General features: G+C 36.4%; 1 long non-coding RNA gene across 1 annotated transcript; it reads right to left on the bottom strand.

Annotated features, from left to right (window-relative positions):
* Positions 1-1,406: 1,406 nt before the first annotated feature.
* LOC121411606 lies at positions 1,407-7,968 on the bottom strand. The gene is made up of 3 exons (XR_005969504.1): positions 7,647-7,968; positions 3,356-3,448; positions 1,407-1,784 (listed from the first exon to the last, which is right to left on the bottom strand). It is a non-coding gene; the product is annotated as an uncharacterized LOC121411606 (long non-coding RNA).
* Between the last annotated feature and the right edge of the window lie 2,606 nt (positions 7,969-10,574).

Raw genomic sequence — 10,574 nt, 5'->3', positions numbered from 1 at the left:
AGAATAAGTTTTTATGGAAAAACCATGCAGATATTTTATTTCAATCTGACACCCGATCAAAAGAAAAACTCATGTAATTGTAAGTTGCGAAATTTGTCCTATTAAAAAGGTTTAATTTCATGCCAGCAGCCATACTGTTTGATGGCATACACAGAATGGAATAGCGATATCCAGATTTTGAGGGATTTATCGAAACTAAAGACAAGCTTTAAACTTTCGATCACAGATATTGATATAGTTGAGATACAGTAGCACCATGGACCAACAACAGGTCCGTGGTAGCACTCACATTTTGTCACTTCCTATTAGTTGTTCACATATATCATGCCTAAATTTATAAACAGCTTTTTGTTATACACTCTAAAAAAGGATTTAAAAGAAATCCACATTGGCTGCTAATAGTGACCAGCCAAATGTTGGATTTAATTTTAATCTGTAGGATTAATTTTTAAATCTCAAAGGATTTCAATTCAAATCTTTTAGATTTTATTATTTATTAAAAAAATCTTCAATGTTTAAAACTAAATATAATATTCAGCTGGTCACTATTCACAGCTGATCTTGATTTGTTTTAAATCCTTGATGATTATAGTGTATGGAACACTCCTGGTAGGTGTTTCATAAAGCTGTTCGTAGATAAGAGCGACTTTAAGAACGACTGGTGAACCTTTCTTACGCGCTAAACCATCGCCAATTCAATATACCACTTACCGCAAGAAGGGATCACCAGTCGTTCTTAAAGTCGCTCTTAACTTATGAGCAGCTTTATGAAACACCCACCTGGTGTGAAGCTACTATACTAGTCCATAGAGGTGTAATGTATAAATTTTCTTGGATGCAGTCCACTGAATAAGATGTAAAAACACATTGAATACTATGATAACAAGTAAGCTTCAATCATTTATATGACCTTTGACATTGGGCACATGCATCTATTCAACATCTGTTTACATCCACATATCTAGGAGTACCTGATGCCAACATGAAATTCAGAAACATACTTCATGTATATACATGTAACTACCACCTTGCAAATTTGTGCTGTACTTTTTATGCACACAGTCAAATGGGGTAAAGTCTACAGTGCAGCTATATGCATGTATTCATGTGGATGTATTGTTTCTTTTATAAGTTAGCACGGCTTATTACTTCCCCATTTTTGAAATTCATTAGCAATATTTCCATATTTATTCACTGATTTCCCATATTGATTAATTCATTCTGTAATTTCCATCTACTTTATGCAGGGAGCAACTGGGTTGTTTTACCATTAAGTTCACAAATTCAAAATCAACAGTAACCTGTACAAGATTGTTATGCTCACACGTTACACGAGGACATAATTTACAAATAAATTCAAGCAAAACTGTGCTGAGTTCATTTTTTATTACCTATTTTTTCCACCATTTTACTGGTAATAATCATATGAAAATGTTGGATTCCCAAATCCACATACTGTTGAGTGAGAAGAAAAACTTAATCGATACTTAAGAAATGGAAATGTATAACGGAAAGAGGACACACACAAAAAAACCTTTTGTAAAATGGGCACTTTGCAGAAGATAACTTTAAATTCCAAATACACTACAACATAATGGGAGTGTTATTCAAATCTTTACAATTGGGACTTTTCGGGCAAGTTTAAGTTCTTTAACAATCACATTACAGATCCTTACCTGAGGTTGATGCAGTGTCCACTGTTCTTGGTGAGTTTGATTTGAAACTTGTCATATCCTCTGCATTCAGGCTAAGATCAGATTGAGACAAACTAGAGTTTGTCTTGCCTACAAATTTTAAAATAAAATATTAAAAAGTGACATGATATTAAAACTTTATAATACTAAATCTGTTAGAATAGAGATATACATATAGGATATTACACAGTGATAAACAGATTAGCATACATGTAGGCAAATTATTTTGTTGATTAATGATTATAAATATTTTAAAGTAAATTTCAATGAATATATTCTTGGAAATTATGTATACTTTTGCCAATGAGGGATAATCATTCTTTTCCTGCCATATTTTTTTCAATTACCTTAATACATGCAGGCATACATGTAAATAATAAATAATAATAATAACATTTATATAGCACTTAATACAACAGTTTCTAAGCACATTGGAAAGAAAAAAAGTAGCAAAATACAGTGAGAGAGAACAGGATATGGAATTAAGAGGACTGCTTAATGAGGTAAGATTAGGGTCACAAAACAACTTTGAAAGTGCGGGCTGAGTCAAAGTGGAGGCTTGATAAGTAGAAAATCACAATTTGATGGTAATTTTTACATTTCTATGCATGTTTTACAGATAATAGGAGAGGAGCTGACCCCTGCCCCCCCCCCCCCTTAAATAACCATATCTACAGTATAAACTATCAACTGTATATTTAACTTCACTGATGTACATATAAGTGATGATTATCAAAATGACCTCCAACATGTACAAGTATAAAAAAAAGACAAAAAACAGTTTGCTGTTTAGAAAATGGCCAGCATGCCACTACTCATGATAAATTTGATAGATTCAGAATCAAAATTGAACAGAACTTATTGGGAATGTAATAATTTCTTACATGAAAATTGTGTTCAAAGATGGATTAACTGATTCATTGATTTGAGGTTTAACAACACTACCAACATACTGTGTCATACAAGTGTCTAAATATTAATCTGTAAATTTATGTCAAATGGTAAGATTTGTTTTCTTAATATTATTTACATGATATATGGATGATATAAACAAATCTAATTAGGCCTCAATTAAAATGTTAGCTACCGTACTTCAATTGTGTTCATAGAGTAAACAGAACAAACAGAAGGCATTACATTTAATATTTTCCTTACCGGTACTTGATTTTGACTCTAATTTTTCTTCTTTAGATGATAGGATTTTCAAGCCTACATGTACATGTAGGGTGCTCAAGAATTTAATAAACCCTACAATAAGTTTAAGTGTATCAATGCTTTCTAGTACATGTACCAGTATGTACAGTACTCAGAATTGTATAACCTCAAAGTTGTAGCATGCATTGTCAAGAGATATACATCAACTTCCAGGTTCCAAAATATCTCATACTCTGACCACCCCATACATGTACATCATGTTCTGAGGCTATAAAATGTTTGAAACTCTAAAGGTGCGAATGTTGACAAACTGAAAAGTATCAGTCTTATAACAAATTTTTCACGACATGTGTGAATATATTGTGCATACTGCATAGCATCACTGATTTAATGCCCATCAAAGAGCAAGATAAAAATGTCATTGGTCACTAAATAACTGACTGAAAAAAATATTTACAAACATATAAATTTACATAATTTTTTTTATGTAACCGAGAGCCACTTACCACCATCTGATTCATAGTCCTTGCCATTAGTGGCTCCAACCCTAAAGGTCTTGAGAACATGGTGTTTGATAGCCTTCATCTCTCACGCATCCTCTAAAGGTAAAAGACATCAAGATCATGAATATCAATAGCATGTGTGGATTGGAAAGTCATTTCAACATTAGGGGAGAAACAAAAGGGACTCTAGTATCATGCACGGATCCGGGGGGGGGGGGGCCACATGGGGCACGTGCCCCCCCCCCCCTTGAGAAGCAAAATTAAAAATATGTCATGTAAAAATGCCATGAAAACAGAGGTGTGCCTCCTCCTTTGAACTTTAAGACTCTTTTTTTGTTTGCTTGTCAAATCTTTTCTGGTACAAAAAAAAACCTAATTTGTGGTTGTTTTGTTTTTTTTTTTTGCTCGTCAATTCCCCCCCCCCCCTTTGGAAAATCCTGGATCCACCTGTCTAGTATTACTGATACTTAATTACACATCCATATCGATTTTTACTCAAAAGTGTCAAACTTGGGCCTTTTAAGAGTCAAACTATAAAAAATTTCAATTTGTTCACTTTTTAAAGTACATGTACAGTACACCAACTGGTGTATTCTTCTTACTATTTACATCTGAAATTAAAAGTTTCAACTCTGTAAGTCTTGGATTGTGGGTTTATTTGGAGCTTTAGTTATCCTTTATGATTGCATACAATTCACACAAAGATTGAACTTCGAAGAAGGTGGATGTATTAGCTAATTTGTTTTGGAAAGTGCAATCACAAAAGTAGCTACACCATCAATTCCTTATGCCTACTAACATCTACATTGTGAAATTCCTCCCATTATCAAAGCCAATTAAAGCAAACAGAATTATAACCATTGCAACAGGTGTTCACACATTTCTGTTCTTGATGTTGTTATATCTAATGACTTTTCAATAAGATGCGGTAATTTTAAATATAAACTACCTGTATTGTCAAAAATAATATCTTAGGCCCCCATCTCACTAGGATGGCGATCATGGCGACCATGGCGATCTGTCTAAATCCCGCAAAGCGTAGCAGAATCGTCCTCGAATTCTATTTTTAGCCTGCGAGGCGATTGCACTACAACTTCACTGCGACGGACCTGCGCTGAAGGCGATGGTAATACGCTGGTAGTACGACGCTGTCACTCTCTTGCCACGATTTGAGGCAGATGTGATGCGCTGCTTCTGCGATCAAAGCGACCGTACAACGAGGCCCATACGCTAATTAGGACCTCGGTACGGTGGTGCTACGAATGGAACGATTGTGTTACGTTCATGATGGGCTCTTGAAACGATTTCAAGCAATCGGCATATTGATCGCGGCACATGAGACATTTTTCAGTCGATTGCCAACCTCTGACCAAGATGGATGTCCAGAATTTGGTTGGACTTATACATTATAGCATTATACAACAACTTCAATTAGAAGTTGAATACGAGGACCTGATACGAGGACAGTAGAAGGAGGAGGCCAAAAAGATACTGGGTCCGATCCTGGCTGGCACTTAAGTCATAATATACAATATATATAAAATTTCACTCAAAAGATGTCGATGAGCCTAATGGTTAATATGAGGGATGCATCCAGAATTTCATAAAAGAGCATAAAAATGTTTTATATTTTGTTTATTTTTTTCCACAAAAGTTTTCACTCAAAATTGTTAGGTAAATTCCTTTCAAATTTGCTTTCAAGAAGTAGTCTACTGATGTGAGAGCACTCATAAGGGGGGGGGGGGCACAATGCCAGAATCCCCATAAAGTGTGCTTTCCCAATCAATACATCAGTGATCGAATAATTAAAATTTTGATATTGTTTACTGTCACTGTAGTTAGAATTCATTCTATTTTTAAAAACATATTCAATTTATATATATTTGCGGAGGTAACCCATTTCATCATCAAGACATGCGAGCGTCTTTTTTTTCTCTCTTTCAAGCTGGCTCAGCAGTTAGATTTTCATCCTCCTACTATACCTCCTCCTTCTCTTCCTCCTCCTCCTCTACCACCACCATAACCTCTTGTTCGCTCAATTCCTCTTGGACCGCCGGCATAACAGATTGGGCAGCTTCCCTTTTTGGTCCTTTTTCTGGGAAGTATATTTGAAAACGTCGTGGTGTCGCCTCGTAATCTGTTGAAAATGTGATAATCCGCTACCATCGGCACGTTGTTTCATAGCAGCGCAGACGGTTGCTGCTCAATCGCTGGCCAGTCATCAGCGGCGCAGCAAAAGCGCAACGCGAATGCCTGCAGCGGGCTGAGAACGTATGCCACATGCCACCCAAAGGGAAAGCGTCGTGGTGGAAACGGTGTGAAGCGTGTCGAGCGCAAGGCAGTCGCCTCGTAAACGGAAGCCCGTAGCAGAATTGTCTTGGGAACGGGCCTGAAAAACACGGGCGATCGGTGCCGCTTTTAAATGCGCTTCTACTACGCTTTGTGCGTTGGAGCTTCGTTACAGCTACGAATATGTCGTTTGTAATACGCTCTTGACTCGATTATGATGCGCTTTAGCACCTCCGCGATCTCGCTACGTAAGTTTTTGAACATGTTCAAAATTATGTGGCGACCAGAAGATGGTGGCGATCCTTGCCGCTTCAGAAAAGATCAAGGTACGACGGAGAAGATTGAAAAGATCAAGCCACGTTCAAACTACGATATACCACGCTTTGTCGATTTTTGACGATCGCAGCGGAATCGCCATCTAGTGAGATGGGGGTATTAAGTTTCCTACCATAATCCATCCCATGCGGCATTTCACTATTTTACTTCCCGACATAAAATTCATATTTTCTTGATGCTGACTATGCAATGAGGCTTGATACTTGGACTGGAGTAATCCCTTAGGCAGCTCATACAGGATGCTATACTGTAGGCAATGTCATCACACACTCACTATTTCTATGGTATATGTAACTATTCAAATTTGAAATACATGTATAAACAAAACGTTCTACAGAGTGAAGTGGCTATGAATGATTTTTGTGAAAATATGATTTTCAAATTTCTTGTTTACCGGTATTTTTTTTAAATGTAGCCAGGGCTCCACACTAACCCTTTTTTTCTACTGGTCCGACCTGATCATGTCAGACCAGTTCATACCCAGTTTTTCAATATTTTACTGGACCAAACCCAAAATTTACTGGTCCGTCAAAATAAAGAAAAAGATAAAGACTTTTATTGTTACCCCCCCCAACAAAAAAAAAACAGTACGCACACACAACATAATTCATGAGAGCCATATTTTGAGACACCAGAGCTATTTTAAAATTTACATAAGAGAAGAAAATATATTTTGTATCACTTAGATATAATCTTATTCTTACTGGTCATGTCGGACCAGTAAATGTGGCTTTTTCTGAAAAGTTACTGGCCAAACAGCAATTTTTACTGGTCTGGGACCGTCGGACCGGTGCCAGTGTTGCGCACTGATGTACATGTAGCACCCTCCTCCCTCTGAACTGTTTTTTTTTTAAACGGACCTTACAAATGCTGAAATCTTACAAACTCTTATAGAGAGCTACATGTACATATAAAAAGGTTATAATCTGACATTTTCAGCACATTCAAAATCTGAGTAGTTCAAAAAAAAGATTAAAATGTGTTGCAAAATTATTAGTTGTCATGGACCTGTCACTGACACAATAAAAATTGTATCTTGCTGTGACAAAATAACATAATAAAACCAGGCTGTCTCAATTTCATACCACAAAAACAAACATAACTAAGTTCTAGGAAATACACAAAACTTCACACATTCGCGATAGCCACATGCAGGGGGAGGGGTAAAAAAACAGGCTTAAAGTTTAAACTCTCTCATGAACTCATTTTTCATTGATCGCGACCAAAAAAACACATAATTTTTTTGGGGGGTTCATTTTCTGAATTCTCTGTGATTTTCAAACTTTTGTGGACTTGTCACTTTGTAATAAATCAAAATCAAACTAACTATGAATCATAGTTAGCATGATCAATCATGTTTTACAAGTCATACTCATAGTACTAACTTAATTTTAGACTATTCAAATAAAGTCACAGACATCATGATCATGGTTATGGTACGAACATCATTTTTTTGTTGACTACAACATCATGTACCACCAGCAATGAATCAGCATGACCAATGAACTTTATTTCTAGCACATTAAATGATTAATCAATGCAAAGCAAATTAAGGCAGGAAACAAATGGTATGGACTATGGCACTGGTGTTTTTCTTCAGCAACAAATAAAAACAATGTTTTCTCGTCCAAGACCAAGTACACATAGACACAACAAAACGAAGCCATACCTGGCCTGGCTCGGGACAATCAACGGGTGTTGACAGCTTCATAACGGGAATCCCACGGCGTCGCAAACAGCATCTCCTCGGGAGGCTACTCGCAATAAAAAAAAATGTGTGATGCGACGCTATCGGTTTAATTTTTGAAATCGTGAACTACCAGTCCAATAACAACCTCGAGTGCAACAAAATATTCTCCATATGTCCAATGCATAGACCTCAGACTAGAAACATCAAAATATAAGCTAAAAGAAGGCGTTTTGATAAAGGATTTGATGGCTGTTTATGTAGCAACCACCAGTCCGATCCCACTTTGATATACGAGCTTCACAAAAGTATGTTAAAGGGCTCCCTCCGCGACAATAGACAGTATAGCGCCGATCCTTCCAATTTCTCAGTGCTTTCCGAATGCTGTCAATAATTTATTACCTCTCTACCTGACAATTTCAAGTTTAAAGAAATTTAACAAAATTATCAGTCAGTTCTAGGTCAGTGTAAGGAGACTTCCTTATTTACCCTTTCAATCCCACTAATGACAATTTTCAACCACTATACGTTTTGTACTTGCCATTATCAGTGGCGCAATGTATAAAAGTAGAAAATGAGGTGACGAGGATAACGAGCAGGGAAAATTAATAAAGATCAACTCCACCCCAGAACAATGTTGATTTGAATGATTAGAGAAAATCAAACTAGCAATACGCTGAAAATTTCACCAAAATTGGACGTAAAATAAGAAAGTTATGACATTTTAAAGTTTCGCTTGTAGACAACTCAGCGACATGCAAATGAGACAGTCGATGATAATTTTTACAGATTTGACAATGAGGGGCCAACTTGACCGATATCAAACAAAGCTGATTCCAGATGTTCAGGGAAGAATTAATGGAATTAATCGTTGGTTTCACTTGACAATCAGGAGAAAATTAGAATATTTCATAAATATTTCATATAATAAAATACCAAAGAAAATATAGTGAGTGGATGACGTCATCAGTCTCCTCATTTGCATACAGGATGTGCATATAACTGTTTTGTGAAATTAAGAGAAACTTTAAGATGTCAAATGTTCTTATGTTACATCCGATTGTGATGAAATTTCAGTGCTATGCTTAATTGATTTTTCTCTTTTTATTCAAATCAAGTTTTTGTTGGGGTGGACTTGTCCTCTAAAGATCCGAGCCCCAAATTTGACTACAATAAATTCTTCCACCATGAAAAGTTTCACAAATTAAAGTCTGTAGCTTGATTACCTTATCATATATTATAATGAAATAGATAATTTATAGGTGGAATTTTTCAGGAAACTGATTGAGTTAATAACCAATGATAGCTATGAAGACGTTATCATGAACTGCCTTTATGGTTTCTATTGCGTTATTAGATGCCACAGGGACATCACTTAAGGGGGTTCAAAATAGCGACAAAAAAAGGGGCTCTCGAGTAATGGCCCCCCCCATCGGAAAAAGCTAGATCCATCCCTGTATACCTACACTCTCCTTATTTCCTTTACCCTTCCCCTTTTTTCTACTGTGGTCTGCATTTTCCTTTCCTATTTTTTTATTTAATACGAGAGGCGGTAAGGGCTTTTATGCTCCTAGATTCACAATTTTGCGACAATTTTTTTTAATCGATATTTCAGTTTCAGACTGTATTCTTTATTTTTCCCCCTTTTCTATAAAATTACCTTGGTTATTTTTTCACAAGGGTCGTCTGCATAAAAAGGTTTCTTTCTTCCCCTCTTCACTTTCCCTTCTCCCTCTCTTTTTATAATTCCATTTTCCTTTTTCCTTCAACGGCCCTTTTTGGATGAGGGGGGAGGGATCAAGGCCTTTGATAGGCAGGCAAGGTCCTTTCGCAAGATATCACTTCCCCCTTTTCTTCTTTTTCTTTTTATCTTCCTTTCCTTTGTGCAAAAAAATGAAATAAAATTCAAACAAATTAAAAAAAAAACACAGTGAGTCTTGTCTCATCAACCAGCGTTGTTTTTTTTTTTTTACTTTTCATTCCCCCTCTCCCTTTCTTTCTCATTTACTTATTTTCTTTTTTCCCCTATTCTCCTTATTGTCTTCCTCTCTCTCTTTCCCTTCCGTTCGTTACTATCTTTCCTTTTTTCGCACAGTCCTTCTTTACTCTTTCCGTTATTTTCCTCCTCCTCTGACCTTTTCTCTCCGATCCCTTCCTTATACTTTTCTCTCTCTCTCCCCCTTTTTTCTCTTTCTCCCCCTCTCCCCCTCTCTCTTCTCTTCATTTTTTAAAAATCCCCTCTCCATTTCCCTAACCTCAACATCCCCTTTCCCTCTTCCCTTCCTTTTCTCTTCCCTCTCCGTTTTCATTATTTCCCTTCTCTTTCGTTTCCTATTTTTTTTTTCTGAAGGGAAGTCTAGGCTTACATTCATGGGACTCAAATGTCAAGGGAGAGTAGAATCCTGTCACATAATTATTATGCAAGAAGACCGCTCTTTTGTGGATATAGTTTTTACCAATATGTGGCCAGGGATATTTTCAGACAAAATCATTTTCCCCATCGGCCGCTCAAAGCTTTAAGTTGTTTTTTGTTCCCGGTACTTATGTAGCCTGAAGTTTTAGATTTTTGTTAGTTTTAGTTTTTTTATTTTAAATGCAACCGCGTAGCCCCGAATGAAAATGCTATTCTGCATGCCAACAGGATTTCTCCAAACAAAATAATGAAAATTCGAATTGCAAGCAGAATCATTTGTCATGTTAACACGATAATATTGTTTGAGTCAATTTCTCCCTTAACAGATATACCATTATGAGCGCGAAGAGCGCGAACGATATTTTATTCATTGTTACAATGACATGATTTTCTCCCCTCTTTTCCATTTCTCTTCTCCCCTTATTTCATTCACTTTTTGTCTTCATTTTGTCTTTCTTCTTCCTTTTTCTCCTATCCTACCTTCTTTATCTTGTTTT

The sequence above is a fragment of the Lytechinus variegatus genome, chromosome 3 (assembly GCF_018143015.1).
Source record: "Lytechinus variegatus isolate NC3 chromosome 3, Lvar_3.0, whole genome shotgun sequence".
Taxonomy (NCBI): domain Eukaryota; kingdom Metazoa; phylum Echinodermata; class Echinoidea; order Temnopleuroida; family Toxopneustidae; genus Lytechinus; species Lytechinus variegatus.
Note: the sequence above shows the minus strand (reverse complement) of the source record. Positions and strands in the feature narration are given on the sequence as shown.